Genomic DNA, 22500 nt, shown 5'->3' with positions numbered 1-22500 from the left:
ACATAACCAAACTGTGTCAGAACCTTTTTCCAGTTTGTATTACATATTTCCTTAATTCTCGCCCTTCTGATTCTTATTACGTCACATATACTAAGCACTCAGGTCATCTCAAAAGCTTTGAAGTTTCCTTGAGTGTCAGCCATATTGAAGATCCACAGTTCACAATTTCCATAAAGGAGTTGGTCTAACAGTCACTTCTTACATTCCTGCCTTGGCTTTTATAAGCAATTCAAGTTTCTTCTCAACCTGTTACACTCACTTAAGCTTTCATTTGTGTGTGTATTCACTATATGTATACATACATTATATATATTATATGTGTATATATATATATATGTAATATATATATATATATATATGTATATAGATATATATATATATATATATCATACATACATACATACATACATACATATGATTTGAGATTGATATCATTCATCTTGTTTCCAGTGTTATGATTAGTCACAAGCTATACCATATATATATATATATATATATATATATATATATATATATATATATTTACATAACATATATACACATATATGTATATATATACATATATATATATATATATGTATATATATACATTATATATATATGTATATATACATATATATATATATATATATATATAGATATATATATATATATATATAGCTTAAAAAATCACAGTAGATGCACGTGACTTCATGAATAAGCCTCTGTTGTTCATTACTACTCCAATCACCATCAAAATGTTAAATTCTGTTTTTTCTGGGATGTTTCTAAGGGCTTACGTGTCTGCAGCCCGCAGTTTATTAACGCTGAAATTAAAACTATTTAAGATATTGCAATGAAACATAAATACCCAAGGACTTTTGTAGATGTGGCATGGAAAAGAGCTAGAAAAACATTTTATTCAACTAATGACAAACTTGAATTTAGTAAGAATAACATTCTAAAATTACCCTATGATGAAAGGTTTTTATCTATTCCTAGAATTTTAAAGCTTTTTAACATAAATGTTGTTTTTAGTAATATTAATGTCAAGAGTTTAATAATCAAAAATTCTCCTAAAGATCTTCCAGGCTGCATATATGAAATTCCTTGGAAAAAGTGTGATAAAGTCTATTACGGACGAACCGGTAAATCTCTTTCACAACGTCTCAAACAGCATCAGTATTCTGTGAGGACTGGGCAAATATCGAATGCATTATTCGTACATATGAGAGATTTAGACCATCCTATTAACTGGAGTCAAGCAAGAGTCTTAATCCCATGTAATGACACAGTTAAAAGGAATATCATTGAATCTTGTTTCATCAAGTCAAATAATAGAAATGTTCTAAATTTAAGTCTTTGGTTTATTTAAACTTGATGCTTTCATAATGAAAAAAGTTGTAGATAAATATAAGCAAACAAAATTAATATATTCAGTTTTTACATGTTTTGGACTGTATAGAAACTTTGTAATTTCGGTTAGGGTCAATCTGTTTAGGTTTGTGACCGTGTGATATCCGATAATCCTGGATTATCTCATTTTTAATTTTTACCCTTTTGACAATTAACCATCTGGTATTCTTGATTTTGTGTTGTACCTGAGACCTTTCTCTCCAATTGTACCTCATTAACTCCTTGACAATGTCTGAGTAAAGACGAAAGCGCTTGGATTTCTGACTAATATATATATATATATATATATATATATATATATATATATATATATATATATAATATATATATATATATACACACACACACACACAAGAAAACTTCTATACATTTCAGTGTTATTTTGGTCATTGAGAGAGAGAGAGAGAGAGAGAGAGAGAGGGCGGTTTTTCATCAACTATTCAATGAAAGTCATGTCATTAACATTAAATAACAGTTTTTTTCTCTCTCTCTTTTCCAGGGTACATATGTCGTCCTTGGCGTCTTTCTCGGTAAGTACAAATATATTTTACACGTTATTCATAAATTAAATTTATGAACATTTTCTCAGTTTATACAAAGGACGTTTTTCTTTTTTTTCTTCGTAGTAGGATCCTCCATATCATCCTTTTTACCATAACTCTTTTATCTTTAATAAGTTTGACCTGTTTTTTCCATAGGGAAGTCACCTTTGTTAATGATATTTGCAAGCTATTAAAATGCACACTGAACGGTGCAGTTGCAATAATTGATTTCGCATTGAACGTCGATATTGCACTCTTTGCTTGAAGTATATATTAACAGTTGCATCGGTTACATTTGTTCACGGGACAATTGGAATGTCACACTGCTAGCACTGACGCCTCTGGATTGTCATGCGATTGTTTAAAACATAGACACAACAATCATCAGTTGTTTACGGTAAATGAGAAAAGATTAACGTGTTTATCATCGATATTGTTAGAAATTATGATAGAACAGTTTTTTCCCCGAACCTTTCAACGGCCGCGGTAGTTATCGTGATCGTCAATGCTGCAACGTCGAATAACGTCGCGCGGTTATTGTCGCTGTTATTGTTGTTGTTGTTGTTGTTGCTGTTATTATGGCGGTGTTGGGGAGGCCAATAGCCAGCTTATTGACTTTAAACCTCCATTGTTATTGCTCTCAATTGAACCCATCTGTTGATGTCATGCGCTCGGCCGCTTCCGAAAATACCATCACCTGATGCGGGCTGGTGGCGCGACCACAATTCAGCATTTTTCACCGGCCCTTTTTTTTTGTCGCTAATTGGTCGCTGATGTATGGCAATTAAATGTTTCAATTTGTCTTCCAAATGCTCTAATTACATCGGGCATGCTACCAGCTGTAGCGATTAATTACAGCTGCTCGGGTGACTGCTGAAATGCACCAGCATCAGGAGACTTCTCTTGTTTATTGTTCTTTTTTGTATTTTTTTTTTTATTCGGTCGGCGAAGTTAAATTAGGATTTGCCTAATTAGGTGCAAATGTTCTTTTCTAACTTCTGTTGATTCTGTCATTGACAGGAAATTGTTTGTTATAGACAATAATGAGGTTTCTCCATTTATATTCGGATTTAAGCTGGTAAAAACCTCCTTTCGTGAATTTACGTACGTCCAAATTATATTTGGAATTTGGCGAAACTTTTTTTTTTATATATATATATATGATGGACGTTTTTCCTTATTTTTTCTATTTTCATTTAATTGAACGTTGTCAAACAATGTGGTAATTTCCTCTCTCTCTCTCTCTCTCTCTCTCTCTCTCTCTCTCTCTCTCTCTCTGTGGTTTCGTGAAACCTTTTTTTTTTACTTATATACGATGGAAGTTTTTCCTAATTTTAGCTATTTACTTCTAATGAGCATTGTCAAACAGTTTAGTAATTTATCTCTCTCTCTCTCGCTCTCTCTCTCTCTTTCTTTTACATTTTTGGAATTTGGTGAAACTTTTTTTTTCTTTTTTTTTACTCAGATATGATGGAAGTTTTCCTTATTTTAGCTATTTCGCTTTTACTGAATATTGTCAAACATTGTAGTAATTTTCATCTCTCTCTCTCTCTCTCTCTCTCTCTCTCTCTCTCTCTCTCTCTCTCTCTCTCTCTCTTTCTCTCTCTCTCTACTGCCACACGCTGACAGATAATGAAACGTGGGGAGCACATGCCGTAGATTGATTAACTCCGTGTTGCCGGGGGGGTGGGGGGAGATTCCCTCATCCTACACATTGTTCCCTGTTTTTCCGTTGGTAATCCTGTGATCGGTGATTCTATTTTCACGCAGTGTTGAAATGTTTTTATACGAACAATGGCTTAACACTGTATGTATAAATATCTGCTCGATATATTATTTGTCAGGATTATCATGCTGACATAAGTTTGAAGGCCACCGGTTTGATTTTTATGGGTTAAGTGTTATTTGCTTTGATGTCATGTTCTTGATTTTTTTCTTCGTCGTATAATTCATTCAGACTTGTGGTATGATATATTCTTTAAAATCTGTAATACCTTCTTTATTGAGATCCTTTTATCGTAAAACAACATACACAGTGAATCTCTAACTGAACTGGGTTTTTTTATGATTTCCATTTTTTATGAGTTGATATGGCTTTTTCATCTTTGTTCTTGTGTTTTTAAGATAGAACAACATTTCTCTCTCTCTCTCTCTCTCTCTCTCTCTCTCCTCTCTCTCTCTCTCTCTCTCTCTCTCTCTCTCTTAATGTGCATTTTCCATCTTTAATTTGATATTTACGATAGTACAACTCTCTCTCTCTCTCTCTCTCTCTCTCTCTCTCTCTCTCTCTCTCTCTCTCTCAATGTGCATTTTTCATCTTTTGGTTTTTTATGATAGAACAACATTCTCTCTCTCTCTCTCTCTCTCTCTCTCTCTCTCTCTCTCTCTCTCTCTCTCTCTCTCTCTCTTAATGTGCATTTTCCATCTTTAATTTGATATTTACGATAGTACAACTCTCTCTCTCTCTCTCTCTCTCTCTCGTCACTCTCTCTCTCTCCTCATCTCTCTCTCTCTCTCTCAATGTGCATTTTTCATCTTTTGGTTTTTTTATGATAGAACAACATTCTCTCTCTCTCTCTCTCAAAATCTCTCTCTCTCTCTCTTCTCTCTCTCTCTCTCTCTCTCTTAATGTGCATTTTCCATCTTTAATTTGATATTTACGATAGTACAACTCTCTCTCTCTCTCTCTCTCTCTCTCTCTCTCTCTCTCTCTCTCTCGGGCAATGTGCATTTTTCTCTTTTGGTTTTTATGATAGAACAAAAATTCTCTATCTCTCTCTCTCTCTCTCTCTCTCTCTCTCTCTCTCTCTCTCTCTCAATATGCATTTTTCATCTTTTGTTTTTTTACGATAGAACAACATTCTCTCTCTCTCTCTCTCTCTCTCTCTCTCTCTCTCTCATGATAGTCAAATATTGTTGTCGGCAACCTAAAATAATATACTATATTCCCTTTAATCGGAAAATTGTTTAGCGAAATAAATATGTAAGCCAGTCATATGACTGAGATTGTCTCTTTGTTGAGTTCTTGGGAATTAAGTGAGTCTACCTTGAATATGAAGTCAGTTTTCTTCTGAGATGTGGTTGCCACTAAATCACACGACTGTAAAGAGGTGAAAATTTATTCAACCATTTTGACACTTGGATTGTGATGGTTGAATGTTTCCTTAATTATTGCGATAGTCAGAGTTAGAATATTAACTCTCCTGGATACTTATTTCATTAGTGAAGATGACGTCATTAGCATGCGTGAGAAATTCATTGTTACTTCTAAAATATCAATTTTACTTCAAGAAGTAAAAATGACTTTTTAAAGTAGGGATGTGACACACACACACATACACACACATATTTATATATAAATAAAAGTTTTTTGCTACGAAGGAAAAAATGAAAAAGCGAGATAGCCAAGTACTTTCGGTCCTGTTCGGACCCTTTACTGAGGCCTCAGTAAAGGGTCCGAACAGGACCGAAAGTACTTACCTATCTCGCTTTTTCATTTTTTCCTTCGTGGCAAAAAACCTTTATTTATACATAGCATCACGTATTATATACTTCGTGATCAAGTTATTCATATATATATATATATATATATATATATATATATATATATATATATCTATCTATATATATATATATCTATATATATATATATATAGATATATATATATATATATATATATATATATATATATATATATATAGATATATATATATATATAGATAGATATATATATATATATATATATATATATATATATCTATATATATATATATATATATATATATAGATATATATATATATATGATATATCTATATATATATATATATATATCACAAGCGTTTAATAGATTTGCTTGTGGCCGTATGTGTATTCAATTTTATTCTGCCATTCACACCAATAGCTAAAGAATTACTTCACTGATAACGCTCAAATTTAAAATTAAAATTTGAGAGTGACAAAACATTTTATTTCATACGACACTGTACTCTAAGAGCACAGTGTATAGTCAATAGAAAGTATTTTTTACAGTTATTACTGAAGATAAAACAAACTAAAGTAGACGGGAAGTAAAGACCGATCTATACACCAATAAATAAGCGAAAAGTAAAACAATATAAAATGTATAAAAACTGTCGTACATGAAAATTAAATAGCAAAGACATTATATGGAAATTACTGAAGAATCCTTTGTAGCCAAAAAGCTTTGGTAATATTTGAATGAATAAGTGTTGTAAGTGTGACGTTAACCACCTGAAATGGAGTCTTTATCATTCGTCATATTACGTAATATCTGAAGTGAAATAAATCCATACACTACGCTTTTTGTCATCGAGGTTTTATATTCATACGGCCTTCACAAAGAGGCTTCTTTCTCTCTCTATCTCTTTACAGATTCTCTGTCTTTCTCTTACGTGACAGATTTTTTTTCTCGTGACAGATTCTCTCTCTCTCTCCTCTCTCTCTCTCTCTCTCTCGTTACAGATTCTGTCTTTCTCTCTTTCGTGACATATTCTCTCTCTCTCTCTCTCTCTCTCTCTCTCTCTCTCTCTCTCTCTCTCTCTCTCGTTACAGATTCTCTATCTCTTTCTCTCTTACGTAACAGATTTTTCCCATCGTGACAGTTTTTTTTTTCTCTCACTTTCGTGACATCTCTCTCTCTCTCTCTCTCTCTCTCTCTCATCTCCTCTCTCTCTCTCCTCTCTCTCTCTCTCTCTGAAAATTCTTAATGAGGGTGCGTGGGTTTATTTAATTGCCGCGTGTCAGTGGTCGCATTGTGTAACTATAACCAGGAACCTGTTGAATATAAATAATTCCCGATTCTTTGTCGCAGACTTGTTTTGATAAAGATTATATAATTTAAATCTAGAGAGTTTGCATTTTGTAGTCGTTTCTTACGCCACAGCTGGAGTCTTTATTAAACCATGATTATCCTGCCTAATTATTCAAAGCCAGTTGAGTTGGAGTTGAGGGAAAATTTATTTTATGGTATGCCTTAATACACCTGTTTAGTGTATTACCTGTCCTCCAATTACAGCTTGTTAATTCTATTGGTGTTTTTTTCGTTATGATAACAAACATTGTATTCCACCGAAGGGTTAGAGATATGTATTTCTGGTGATTGAAGTTCACTCTCGACGTGGTTCGGAAATCACGTAAAGCCGTTTGGTCCCGTTGCTGAATAACCACTGGTTCCATGCAACGTAAAAACACCATATAGACAAACAAACATTGTATTTTCTGTCTGCTTATACGTGAAAACGTAACTGATTTAAAAACTTTTTGATATCCTTTTCTGCTAGAGACTCCTTACGTTTAGTGAGAGAAACCACCGTATGTTTCGTAGTTGTTGTGAAGTCTATTTTTGCTTAGTTGAAACTTCTTTCTACGGATGCCTAGAATTAAATGCTGTGTGCAATAGACTTTTTTTTTTGTTTTTTTTTTGTTGGGATTGGGGGGGGGGTAGCCCAGTTTAAAGGTAGAGAGAGAATGGTTAGTATGAACGCTTACATTTTTATGCTTCTTTTTTTTTACTTGTGCGAAGCTTTAAAGAAAGTGAAATATTCCGTTGTTTTGTTTTTCTTTAGAGCCAGACCATTTTCTTTTGTGGGGAAAGCTTCTTAATAATAATAATGATAATAATAATAATAATAATAATATTAATAATAATAATAATAGTGGTAGTAGTAGTAGCAGCAGTAGTAGTAGTAGTAGTAGTAGTGGTAGTAGTAGTAGTGTAGTAGTAGTAGTAGTAGTAGTAGTAGTAGTAGAATGAGTCTTAAAGTGGAAAAACAAATCCATAGTTATGTATGTGTACAAATATATATTTTAAGAATAAAGCTTACAGCTGTAGCTTAACTGTAAATATATTTGTATAGATTAGTAACTGTGGATTTGTGGCCTAAATATAATAATAATAATAATAATAATAATAATAATAATAATAATAATAATAAGTGAAAAGTACTCATAGCAACAATAAATCTTAACAGCTGTGGCTTAACTGTAAATATATTTGTATAGATTCGTAACTGTGGATTTGTGTCCCTGTAAATATATTTGTATAAAATTCGCAACTGTGGCTTTGTGTCTCCAGAAATAATAATAATAATAATAGTAATAATAATAAATAATAATAATAACAATAATAATAATAATAATAATTTACTATATTATTATTATTTTATATTATTATTATTATTATTATTGTTATTATCATTATTATTATTATTATAATAAGTGAAAAGTAATCATAAGCAACAATAAAGCTTATAGCTGTAACTTAACTGTAAAAGTATTTGGATAGATTCCCAATTGTAGATTTGTGTCTCCAATAATAATAATAATAATAATGATTAATAATAATAAATGAAAATACTCATAGCAACAATAAAGCTTAACAGCTGTAGCTTAATTGTAAATATATTTGTATGGATTCGCAACTGTGGGATTTGTGTCTCCAGTAATAATAATAATAATAATAATAATAATAATAATAATAATAATAATAATAATAATAATAATTAAGGAAAGTACTCTTAATAATAATAGTAATAATAATACAACCCACACTTTGTGTAACCGTATAAATTTAATGACACAGACCTCCCCAAGATACAGCCTGCAATAAAACCAGTGTGATGGAAACCGTACTCCGGGTGGGAACATTACCGTAAAGGAACACCCCCCAAATCTTCAGTGACTTTCTCATTGAGGGAAACATTTAAAAGGTCCTCTTATACTTGATGCCCACTACATAACGGTAGGGGCTGACATAAAGCCCCCCCCCACCTCTCACCCCACCCCCCGTATTTCAGATACAATGAAGCGGATGAAACTGCCCAACAAATAATGAAGAAAAAAAATAGTATAAAGAATATGGGATTAGAACCGAGAAATAATTTTTCTCCTCCTACTTCTTTTAATTCCTCTGAAAGTATAATGTGAATTCCCTGTTGCTCTAACAGTTATATGGGATCTGAGTGGAGGAGGAGGAGGAGGAGGAGGAGGAGGAGGAGGACGGAGGAGGAGGAGGAGGGAGGGAGGGAGGGAGGGGGAGGGGGAGATGGGAGGGGAGCAAGAGTAGGGTCCTCTCGCTGGGAAATAGATGAAGAGAATTAAAAGGGGAAAAAAAATTCTCTTGCCACGTGAGTATATTCCCAGGGAGTTACTCATTGCGCACAGCTTGGCTTCCCATTATATGCTAATTGAAATTGTTAAATGGAACTTTTCTTTTAGTTTTTTTTCTCCTTTTTTCGTTTTTTCGTTTTTGCTCAATTTTTTTTACCCGAGGTTTCTTTTCTTTTTCTTCTTTTTGATGCTATCTGCATCATAGTAGTTGGTAACAGCACGCTTTGGCTGAAAGGAATCCTTGTTATAACTCATTCTATTGTAGAAAAATACTCTCTCTCTCTTCTCTCTCTCTCTCTCTCTCTCTCTCTTTTATAGGTAGTAACAGCACGCTTTGGCTGAAATGAATCCTTGTTATAATTCATTCTCTTGTATAAAAATACTCTCTCTCTCTCTCTCTCTCTCTCTCTCTCCTCTCTCTCTCTCTCTCTCTATCTATAGTTGGTAACAGCACACTTTGGCTGAAATGGATCCTTGTTATAAATCATTCTCTTGTAAATAAATACTCTCTCTCATAGTTGGTAACAGCACGCTTTAACTGAAGTGTATCCTTGTTGTAATTCAATCTCTTTTAGAAAAATTCTCTCTCTCTCTCTCTCTCTCTCTCTCTCTCTCTCTCTCTCTCTCTCTCTCTCTCATAGTTGGTAACAGCACGCTTTGGCTGAAATGGATCCTTGTTATAAATCATTCTCTTGTTGAAAAATCCTCTCTCTCTCTCTCTCTCTCTCTCTCTCTCTCTCTCTCTCTCTCTCTCTCTCTCTGTGGAGAGATAGAAAGAGAAGAGGCACAGGGCAGGAAAGGATGTCCCCCCATCCCTTCCAGTCCTCTCTCTCTCTCTCACACACACACACACACACACGCACACACACACACACACACACACACACACACACACACACACACAGTTAGTAACAGCACGCTTTAACTGGAATGTATCCTTGTTATAACTCATTCTCTTGTAGGAAAAAAAAGTTGATGGAATTTCCTGTCAAGTGGGGATGAAATTTTTCGGAATAAGGTAGGTCAGATTTTGTAGGAAAGAAGATGTTAGGGAAATCTGCATTCTGGAATTGAATGAAAACACACGACAAATTTAACGTACTTGAATAAAAGTGATGTCTGTTATTCAGATTTTTGTTTTAATGTATTTTATATTCTTCGTTCCAACATCAACAACGCTTGCTGTGCTTAAAATGTGTTTATGCGTTTGTTCTTCCTAAAATGTTTGTGTGTGTGTGAGAGAGAGAGAGAGAGAGAGAGAGAGAGAGAGAGAGAGAGAGAGAGAGAGAGATGATCAAGTGTCAGAAATCCAAGAGAGAAGATATATCCTTCGTTGAAATTATTCCTCAAAATATCTAGCTTTTTGTTTTTTATTTTCTAATTTCTCTCATTGATTTCATTTCCATTCTAAAATTGTATTTATTCTTCATTTTTGTTTGGTCATGGTTAAACGGAAACTGAAAAATGTTAAAGAAAAAATGTCAGCGTTTGATGGTTTTTTTAACTGTGATTTATTTGCGTAAGTTTCCCAGCTCGAACATTCATAGCCAACTTTTACATTTTTTTCTGAACTCGTCTTGTAGTGAAAGTTGATCGGGTATTGCATATTGCTTTTCCGTTCCTCTTGTCTTGTATAATACAAAGATTTATATTTATAAAGCGGAGGTTTTTGTCTCCTACTCCGGAAAGGTGACATGCAATAATTTCATGATTATCTTGCAATATTGCATACCAGGTAAATGACGCTTAATCTTGATTTACTTATAAGTAAGGTATTGAATCCCTCTGTATGTTATGATATTCTATGTAATTTATAAATACTTTTTTTTTAGTTTATGTGCTTTTTTTCTCCCCTCTGACATGCAACAGTTTCATGATTATCTTGCAATATTGTATGCCATGTAGATGACGCATAATCTTGATTTGCCCAGTGCATGTGAGCGCCATTGAATCCTTCTGTAGATTAGGTACTTTAAAAATACTCTTTATGATATTTGATGTACTTTATAGACGCTTTTTTATACTTTACATGCTTTTTTATTTCCTCTTCCAAATGACGACTTTATAATTTTGGGACTTCGATTTGGCTTCAATTGCTCACGCAGATGGCTAAAATGAAATGCATTACAATGCCAATTAGGAGTTTTTGTCGCAACCTTTAAAACGATTTTTAAAAAAAGGCGATTTGAAATTCTTTTCATTAAAGCAAAAGGAATCTTCGTTGATATTCAGATGAAGGCGGTGGACACTAATCTCTTTCAGAAAAAGATCTGAAACGTAGATCAGAAAAATGAATGAGTCTCTTGGGAGCTTTAAGAAATCCCGTATAAATTATCGCTTTTTGTTTATTTCTCCTGTCTGTTTTCAAGACAGGATGTTACGAACCAAGAGAGGTCCGCTCCAAGTTCGATATTTATGATATATAAAAGAATTCAACACCAACAGTTGAAACTGGGGATACGAATATAGAAAGAAACACTAACAGAACAAAGGTTTATTTACAAGCTTACTAACAAAGATAAATGCAGAATGGTGTCTCCTATGTACATAACAAAGTAAAATCTTACACTGCATGAACTGGGGAAACAGTGAGGTAATGTTAATACTTGCTGGCAAGTTTCAGCTGATGGAAATCTAGGCTCGAAAGCGATGGCTTCACAAAAGGAGAACTGTAACTTCTGGCGTCTACTTGACTCCGTATTGCAGAAAACAATGCCTACTCTTGACACTTGAAGGGCAGGAACTCCTTAAAACCTCTTGTAGAACGTTTTTTCTCTGAAGTCTTGCTGTACGTCGAAATGCCTCGGTCGTCCGCTCCCGGATGACTTGACCAGATCCCGATTGAACTCTCGAGCGCCTTCTTCTCTCTGATCTTTCGTCTGTTCCTTCTTCTCTTATCTCTCTCTGCTGATCTCTGATCTCTGCTGCTGAGCTCTCACTGATGATCTGATCCGTGACTCTGTTGCTGATGATCTGATATCTCCTACTTCGTCAGTCGCATTTATATGGCAACCTGGGGGCGTGGCTCCCGAGATTACCAGAACGTCTTAGAAGAATCTCGACGAAGTATTGCATCATATTTCGCTGCATTTTCGGACGACGTGACTGTGCGTGTTGCGTTCCACAACACTCCTGCTGATTCTAGAACCATCATGAGAACAGGCGCCTCCAACACACGCTCGGAAGCCTCCGCGCTGCAGAACTTCTCGAAGAAGATGCGTTTTCCTTTCCCTTAACTTTGCTGTAAAGCAATTACCATGACACGTCCCCCCAAAAAGAGAAAAAAATGAAATCAACTGATTTTTTTTTTTTTTCAAAGCGAAACAAGAATTAAACAGCAGGGGAAGAATTCTGCATAAAACTTTAATCCAGTTAAACACGCACTCTTCTCCACTCATACACTCACTCGAGCCAAAACAGAAAACGGTCATCAGGCTACTCATTCTGAAAAATCTCTAGAGAGGCTATCAGCTATAACATTATCCTTTCCCCTTATATGAAGTATCTTCAGGTTATAGGCTTGTAATTCTAAACTCCAACGCATTAGGCATTTGTTCTTATTCCTAAACCTCTCTAAATAAACCAACAGATTATGATCAGTATACACAGTTAAAACAGAAATACTACGTGCGTAGAGCTCAAAGTGTTGCAAGGCTGTAACTAAACTAAGCGATTCCTTCTCAATAGTTGAATAGTTCTGTTGCGCTTTATTCAGTTTGTTTGAGTAATAGGCAACTGGGAGTTTCATTCCATTCACTTCTTGTAACAAAACCTCTCCTATGCCAATATCACTGGCATCGATCGCCAAATTAAATTCTTTACCAAAATCAGGTAATAGTAGAGCTGGCTCGTGAATCATTATAGCCAATAACTTGTTGAAGGCTTGCACACACGCGACATCAAATACAAAACTGTGTCCTTTCTTAAACAGATTAGTTATGGGAGCGCTTATTTCCGAGAAATTTGGTACGAATCTACGGAAATACGAAACCATTCCGAGAAATCTCATGGCCTGTTTTTGGGATTGGGAAATTCACGATAGCTTCTATGTTCCGATCCTTTGGACATATTTTACCAAGACCTACCTTATGTCCTAGATAAGTAATAGAGGCTTTCCCAAATTCGCATTTCCTTAGATTAAGAACGAGATTTGCTTTGGTAATTGCCTCCAAGACTCTTGCCAAAGTCCTTACATGATCCTCCCAAGTCTCTGAAAATATCACAAGATCATCTAAGTACACAACACAGTTGTTGATGCCATTTAAAACTTTATTCATTAACCTTTGGAAGGTACTGGCTGCGTTCTTCAAGCCAAAAGCCATAACTTTGGGCTTGAAACTACCAAATGGCGTTATAAAGGCGGATATTTTCCGGGCTCTTTCACTTAAAGGTACTTGCCAATAACCTTCAGCCAAATCAAGCTTTGAGATGAACTTGGAATTTCCACTTCTATCTAAGCAATCATCAATCCTGAGTAAGGGAAAATTACTTTGCTTAGTTACACTGTTTACCTTCCGGAAATCAATGCACAATCTATCTGATCCATCTTCCTTTTTCGCCAGAACTACCGGGGAACTCCATTCACTCTTGCTAGGCACTATCAAATCATTATCTAGCATGTAACTAATTTCCTTCCTCACAGATTCTGCCTTTTCTGGGCTCAGACGATATGGACTTTGCCTAATGGGTTTCATGTCCTGCAACTCAATATCATGTTCTAAAACATTGGTTAGGCTTAGTTTATCACTAATAGTTACGGGGCGTTCGTTACATTTCTTGAGCAAGTTTACATGCAGCTGCTTTGCTCTACGTTTACCCATATCTATTAAATAATTCAGATTCCCCCTCTTCTCTAAAATTGAAAAAGGACCTTCGAACTTATACGATAAAGAGGGACCTTCTTTCTGGACTAATACTAAAACTTTATCTCCTACACAGAGACGTCTCTCTTTCGCTCTAAGATCATGTTTCCGTTTAGTTTCCCCTTGACTCTCACTCTCGTTCTCCCTTGCTAGTTGCCAAGCATCTCTTAAATTGTTTTTATAATACTCTAGATTAGTTATGTAGTCCTCACTACCTTCTTTATTCATTAAGTTACATGTTAACATTTCCAAAGGACCTTTAGCGGTGTGACTGAAAACAAGCTCAAAAGGACTAAATACTGTAGTGTCATTCGGTGCCAACCTTAAAGCTAACAGAACAAATGGTAACTTTTCTTCCCAGTCGTGTTCGAAGTTCTTACACAATTACCGTAAACAACTCTTTAACGTTTGATGAAATCTCTCCACAATGCCTTGTGATTCGAGATGATAAGGTGTGGAAGTTACGAGTTTAATGCCTAACTCTCATTCTATCCTTGAAATATTTGGATACAAAATTACTACCATTATCACTCTGTATAGTACAAGCCAGACCAAACTTAGAAAAATAATTCAACAATTGTTTAACTACGGTCCTTGCATTACAGCTTCTTACGGGTACCGCCTCGGGATAGCGAGTTAGTCTATCAATGATTGTTAACAGATATATATTCCCTCCCTTCTAGGCAAAGGCCCGACCATATCGATAACTACATTCTCAAAAGGTTCGCCTACCGATGGAATATTACACAACGGAGCTCTGGGAATTACTTGATTTGGTTTCCCAGCTTTTTGGTATTAATGACAGCTTAGAACATATCTCTTTACGTCACTCCTCATCTTAGGCCAAAAGTACGCCCTACTAATACACTTGAAAGTTTTATTTACTCCTAAATGTCCTTGCTCATCATGTGCTAACTTCAAAACTAGTTCATGAAACTTCCTAGAACCACTAATTGTTGGGTGATTTCCCCTTTACTACCTGACTTAGGACGAACATAACGACACAAAACTTCATCCTTTAAACAAAAGGTTTCCTTACTCACATCATCGAGATCATCATCCAGCTCACATTCAAAAATTCGGGCTAGTGTCTCATCCTCTGTCTGAAACTTGACTAGCTCATCCTTATTCACCAGGTTAGTGCCTAATTCATCACCGTAACTAGTACTAGATACTGGTACATTTACTACGTTACCCTCGATAGCTACACCTTCCGTTTGGCTATCACTGTCAACGACAGATTCAGGTCTCTCAGCCGCACTCACGCCAAGATCAACCTCGCCACCTCTATCACACTCATTCGAATCCACGAACTCACACTCGTTCGAATCCACGAACAAATTATGACCGTAGTGTATGTCTGTATCTAAACCTGACCTAGTTACTGCCATTTCAGGCACTGGAATTTCGCTCACAACAGGATTCACATTCTTGGATAAAGCTAAGTCGTTACCGACAATAATGTCACCGCCATCAATGGGCAAACTGTCAACCACTGCAAGTTTCACTTCTCCTGACACTACCTGACTTTCTAAATTCAACTTCAACAAAGGACAAAGAACACAAGTGTTAGGAAATCCACCTAACATGACTTTTTCTTCCATGTTGAGTTCTGCCCTGTTTGGCACACTCTCTCTTCTAATCAGTGAGACACAGCTCCTGTGTCTCGAAGCAAGACTACTTCACTCGAACACACTCCTCCAAGAGAGGAAACTACACCTTCTGACAGAAATTCACCAAAATATTTCCTAGTTTCTCTCATCACATCATTCCTACTTGACGAAAGGTTAACTAGAGACACTGGTTTCCTAACGTCCTTCCTTTCTACTGCACAATTTCTCGCTAAATACCCTTTCCCATTACATCGGAAACAAGTTAATTCTGAGCCACTAGATGCCACTTTACTATTACAAACCTTAGACGTATGACCAGGTTTTCCGCATGTATAACAGGAATAGTCACTTTTACTCGCATTGCTATTACTAGAACTGAAACCTTTACCGCTTTGTACTCTACCAGACGAAGGATCATTTAGTTTCTTACTAACACTCAAATTATGAGTTACACTATATTCGTCAGCTAACCTAGTTGCTCCTGCAAAAGATACTTCTCGTTTATCTTCTATATAAAGCTTAATCTCAGGGGATACGTTATCTTTGAAGTTTTCTAACAACACTAAGTTCTTCAAACCATCAAAATCATCAACTTTAGCAGAAGTTAATCAATCCAAAAACAGCCTTTCTAACTTCTTACCGTATTCTACATACGCAATATTCTCATCCTTTCTCAAATTTCTAAATTTCTTATGGTACGCCTCCGGTACTAGCCTATACGCGCTAAGAACGGTTTCTTTCACAATATCATATAAAGTAGTTTCATATAAAGTAGTTTCACAAGACTGTGAACTTCATTTAAAGTAGTTTCACAAGACTGGGAACTTCATTTAAAGTAGTTTCACAAGACTGTGAACTTCATTTAAAGTAATTTCACAAGACTGTGAACTTCATATAAAATAGTTTCACAATACTGTGAACTTCATATAAAGTAGTTTCACAAGACTGTGAACTTCATTTAAAGTAGTTTCACAAGGCTGTGAACTTCATTTAAAGTAAGGTAGCACAAGGCTTGTGAAAACTTCATTATTAAAGTAGTTTCTCAAGACTGTGAACTTCATTTAAAGTAGTTTCACAAGACTGTGAACTTCATATAAAGTAGTTTCACAAGACTGTGAACTTTATTTAAAGTAGTTTCACAAGACTGTGAACTTCATTTAAAGTAGTTTCACAAGGCTGTGAACTTCATATAAAGTAGTTTCTCAAGACTGTGAACTCATTAAAGTTAGTTTCACAGACTGTGAACTTTATTTAAAGTAGTTTCACAAGACTGTGAACTTCATTTAAAGTAGTTTCACAAGGCTGTGAACTTCATATAAAGTAGTTTCTCAAGACTGTGAACTTCATTTAAAGTAGTTTCACAAGACTGTGAACTTCATATAAATAGTTTCACAATACTGTGAATTTCATATAAAATAGTTTCACAATACTGTGAACTTCATTTAAAGTAGTTTCACAAGACTGTGAACTTCATTTAAAGTAGTTTCACAAGACTGTGAACTTCATTTAAAGTAGTTTCAATACTGTGAGCTTCGTATAAAGTAGCTTCACAATACTGTGAACTTTATTTAAAGTAGTTTCACAAAACCGCGAACTTCATTTAAAGTAGTTTCACAAGACTGTGAACTTCATTTAATGTAGTTTCACAATACTGTGAACTTCATTTAAAGTAGTTTCACAAAACCGTGAACTTCATTTAAAGTAGTTTCACAATACTGTGAACTTCGTATAAAGTAGTTTCACAAGACTGTGAACTTCATATAAAGTAGTTTCACAATACTGTGAACTTCATATAAAGAAGTTTCACAATACTATGAACTTCGTATAAAGTAGTTTCACAATACTGTGAACTTCATATAAAGTAGTTTCACAATACTGTGAACTTCGTATAAAGTAGTTTCAGAATACTGTGAACTTCATATAAAGTAGTTTCACAATGCTGTGAACTTCGTATAAAGTAGTTTCACAATACTGTGAACTTCATATAAAGTAGTTTCACAATACTGTGAACTTCGTATAAAGTAGTTTCAGAATACTGTGAACTTCATATAAAGTAGTTTCACAACACTGTGAACTTCTTTTAAAGTAGTTTCACAATATTATGAACTTCCTATAAAGTAGTTTTACAATACTGTGAACTTCATTTTAGGTAGTTTCACAATACTGTGAACTTCAAATAAAGTATCTTTACAATACTGTGAACTTCATTTAAAGTAGTAAGTAGCGCATTTAACAAAAAAAACTGCTCATAGTTTCAAATCGACACACCTCTGGCAGAAAGCGCTTCGTCAAATACTCGAAATAACATAATGCATTTGGATGATCGTAGGAAACTGCAGGTAATTAAGCCGTGCCCTCGACATATGTTTCAGGCTATTTTGCCTCTGAAGTGCTTAACAGACGGCGGTAGTCGCCTCATCGTCGGAGTGTTAATAGATACCGAATATTTCGCCGCAGCAACTCTGACGGAAGCTGTTGACAATTTCGACGAGGAAAGCATCGCCCGAATTTCAAATGGACCTTTTTTTTGAGAGGTTTCGTCCTGAGAAAACGATTAAGCTCGGGATGCGTCGTTGTTTATAGCAGTCACTCCTCAGGGGTGGCGGGGGGCGGGGACGGTTTGAACGCGGCCATTTCACAAATAACATAATTAAATGCCAACTCGTAACGACCCTGGAATAGTTAATTAGCGACGAGGCCGCATATCCGCTACGCCCCTCGCGGTAAGCTGGATCAAACAGAAATTGAGAGAGAGAGAGAGAGAGAGAGAGAAGAGAGAGAGAGAGAGAGAGAGAGAGAGCTAGGACGGGGGTGGGGGGGAGTGTTGGAGAAGGGCGGTGCAGTAGCATTAATTAGGAAGCCTGTGGCTGAGCGATGATGATGATGATGATCCTTTGGTCAAATTACTTTCAATTACTGCGCGACCCGACTTCGGATACCAATACTCTTGTCTGGATGTTCAAGGCAGTTGACGCTGAATATTAGAATATTATTATTAATCCCTTTCCTTGTTTGCTGGGCTTTGTCTGGTTATGTTTATTTTGTGGATTTACAGATAGTTATATTTACATAGTTATATTTACGTTAATCACAGAAGACATGACACTCATTTATAGATAGAAAGTCAGATAGGAATTCAGTGAATAGATGATGATACCTCTAATATTTTGCCACGATTCCTTTTTTTTTTTTTTTTTTTTTTTTTTTTTTTTTTTTTTTTTGTATACTGAAGACGAACATGAATGTGCAGAATATGACCGTATACATATACATAACTCAATGAGGTGACAGGATTATTCAACCGCGCTTTATGTATATGTATTATTATACTTTCCAACACGCACTTGCTTCACTATATATATATATATATATATATATATATATATATATATATATATATATGTGTGTGTGTGTGTGTGTGTGTGTGTGTGTGTGTGTTGTGTGTATATATATATATAATATATATATATATATATATATATACACATTTATATACATTTATATTATATTCCTTTTGTACAAATATTTGAAATTGATATATATGTATATATAAGTGTGTATTTATATACATGCAATATATTTATATATTCGTATGCACATAAATATAGTACAAGTACACGCACACACACACACACACACACACACACATATATATATATATTATATATATATATATATATATATATATATATATGTTGTGTGTGTGTGTCTGTCTGTTTAATGCTCCAAGCGTGAAGACTCATATTCGATAATCCACCCCCTCGTGAGGTCAGTAGACTTCATCCATTTTCTCTTTTCGGTTTTATTTTATTTTATTTTTTTTTTATTCGGGAGTCAGTCCTCTTTGAGGTTTCATTAAGTCCTCTCGTCCCGTCCTACGCCATTTGGCTTAATTGAAGGTTTTTCGGTGTTCACTTTCACTCTCGCTGATTATGGTTGGTCATTTTATTTCGCTGGAAATTTAGAAATATCAAAAGCAACCTCGCGATAGTTAAGATATTGGAGAAAATATTATTATTATTATTATTATTATTATTATTATTATTATTATTATTATTATTATTATTATTATTTTTATTATTATTATTATTATTATTATTATTATTATTATTATTATTGTTAAAAAGGATGGCAGAATTAAGCGAGTTGATTTTATATATTGTTTTTTCTATTTTCCTTACAATTCGCTTCTCAGCCTCAGCTACTGTGGCGCTCGCACGAGAGAATCCCCGAGACCTTCGAGGCGAGATCCACGGCTTCGTCCAAGACCGGCCCGACCAATGAGAATGCAACTCTAGGTCCGAGCCGCTATAAATACCGTTCCGCAAACTTTCTTGCTACAGTCACTTCAACCGACTCGTCAGAAGATGACCTACGAGAAGGTCGCAACGTCACGTGATACCAGCTATACCAGCACCAATACCAGCCCTTAAATCTAAGACGACCCCGGCCTGAACTGGACTACGCCTACGGAATAATACCAGCACTGACGACGACCTCTGCTTGACCTGGACCTGATATCTTGTTCTAATAAAAGATTCCTTCAGCATTTATAATTTTTGAAAATTCCCAATATGAATATTGGCCCTGTTACTCAGAAACATCGCTGAGCCTGAGAAGCGAATTGTAAGGAAAATAGAAAAAACAATATATAAAATCAACTCGCTTAATTCTGCCATCCTTTTTAACAGCAATTGCCTAAAAGAGGGTCTTCTACCAAAATACATATTATTATTATTATTATTATTATTATTATTATTATTATTATTTATTGAAAATTCGTAATCACACGAGTCACTAAAATAGTGAATAACCTAAAATAATTTTAATGTAAATATATATACTACATACATATAAATATATATTATATATATATATATATATATATATATATAATATATATATATCTATTGTGTTTATATTTCCAATAGCATTATTTTGGATTTCTTCACCTTTTATTATTATTATTATTATTATTATTATTATTGTTGTTGTTGTTGAGAAGACGCCGAGCCAGGCACAATTGCCCAAATCATCCTCGGTCAGTACGAGAAATGTTGAAAGACTTTCTTTTATAATTAGATACATTTATTTGTTTTAACCAACTACGACGCTGTAACGATGGTTATTATTTCATTATATGATATATAATAACAGTAGATTATGGGAGTAGATTCCGCCCTCGGTCAGTACGAGAAATGTTGATAGACTTACATTGTAATTTGGTTTATTTTCGCTAGCTACGACAAAATAGCGATGACTATGATTTCCTTATGTGATGACAAAAGATTTAAGAATTGGATCCAATTTCTGAATGATTGACTCCGCAAGCTGGCGATGCAATATGTCATCGACATTTTGTGCAAGGACTGAAGATCCAATAAAAAGAAAAAGTTCTTTATTCTACCATTGAATTCAATGACAGTCAGATCCACTTTGTTAATTCTCGAGTTTCCAACTTCCGCGCTGTAACTCTGGCGTATGGCAAATCCTGTAATGTGGTGTTCTTTAATCGGTTTTAATTTTTGAACTTATGTCCGGATTTATTTTTATTCCCGGATTTCTTTTTATTCTTTAGCTCACATATTATTCCATTTGTTTGGTTGCTTATTTGCCCGACGGGATGTGTTGTAAAAACCGTGTGAAAACATTAGTCCTTCGTTTAATGGAATCTAACCTAATGACCCCATTCGCTGGATGATAAATTTCTTTAGAAATGCAAACCACATTCATTCTTATGCCTACGTTATGCACTAAGAATGCTTCATACTTAGAAGTTTTGTACACTTAAATATACTAAGATCATTTTCATTTTTTTATTACTAACGCTATCATTTCTAAATTTTTACAGATTACTGACATCGTTATTGTTTTTATATGTAAAATGATAAAAAGTACAAAATCGTGCAAGTGTTGTGTGAAAGGTTCTGTAATACATAAAAAAAAGAAAGCTGACGAGTTCTTATAAAAATGTAAAAGCTGAGAGCTTACATCATTTTTAATTACTGACGTCAGTATTATTTCTATATATAATATGATAAAAGTACAAAATCGTGCAAGTGTTGTGTGAAAGGTTCTGTGATACATGAAAAATGAAAGCTGACGAGTTCCTACAAAAATGTTAAAACTGAGAGCTTATTTTTTTTTTCTTTTACACCCAAAGCTTTATTAACTCTCCCGGTATTCGGGACAGAAAAATGGATATTTCCCTCAGGCTCCAGGAGAGGAAGTTACCCTGAACTGCATTAAACAAGCACCGGTTTTTTTCTCCACATGACAAGGTTCTTAAAACAGCCAGTGTGTGTGAAGCTTTCTTTAAGGAGCTTACAGGACACAAATTTTTTTTCCTCCTCTTCTTCAAAGAAAAGCAGTGGAAATTGCGGCATTTTAAAGCCGATCGTTCCAAGTAGGTGCAATAGCAGCATGAAAAGCAGTAGAAAAGTCAAGCATATCTTCGTTTTAACCAGACCACTCACTGAGCTGATGAACAGCTCTCCTAGGGCTGGCCCGAAGGATTAGATATTTCTACCTGCCTAGGAACCAGCTGGTTGCCTAGCAACGGGACCTACAGCTTATTGTGGGATCCGAACCACATTAGATCGAGAAATGATTTTCTAATCTCCAGAAACAAATTTCTCCGACTCCCCATTGGCAGAGCGGGGAATCGAACTCGCGACTACCAATTCGGCAGGCAAGCACGTAAGCCCCTCGTCCAACGGGGAACTGAAAAACAGTAGAAGCAACGGTAGGAGTAATAATAGTAGTAGCAGAAATTGAAATTTTAACAGATCATTCAAAGTGGGTGTACGGGTGCAAGAACAGCAGCAAAAGCAGTAGAAACAGCAGGTGGTGCAGCAGCAGTAGCAGTAATAACAGCAGTAGCAGGAAAGTGGAATTTAAAGTCAGTAGCGATCGTTGTCTCCATTACTGATGGTATTAGTAGACTTACAATTCTTAA

At 35.0% G+C, this 22500-nt stretch overlaps 1 protein-coding gene across 9 annotated transcripts in view; it reads left to right on the top strand.

Moving 5' to 3' along the window:
• LOC135198703 (uncharacterized) overlaps positions 1 to 22500 on the top strand; it is a 990834-nt gene that overhangs the window by 801133 nt on the left and 167201 nt on the right. For all 9 annotated transcript variants that reach the window (XR_010310875.1, XR_010310874.1, XR_010310872.1 and 6 more), the window contains one exon: positions 1895 to 1925. The gene's annotated coding sequence lies outside the window, so the exon portion shown is untranslated. The remainder of the gene's footprint in view (positions 1 to 1894; positions 1926 to 22500) is intronic.

Source organism: Macrobrachium nipponense, chromosome 22 (assembly GCF_015104395.2).
Source record: "Macrobrachium nipponense isolate FS-2020 chromosome 22, ASM1510439v2, whole genome shotgun sequence".
In the NCBI taxonomy this organism is placed as follows: Eukaryota; Metazoa; Arthropoda; class Malacostraca; order Decapoda; family Palaemonidae; genus Macrobrachium; species Macrobrachium nipponense.
The sequence above is the reverse complement of the archived record's forward strand: the minus strand, read 5'-3'. Positions and strand labels throughout refer to the sequence as shown.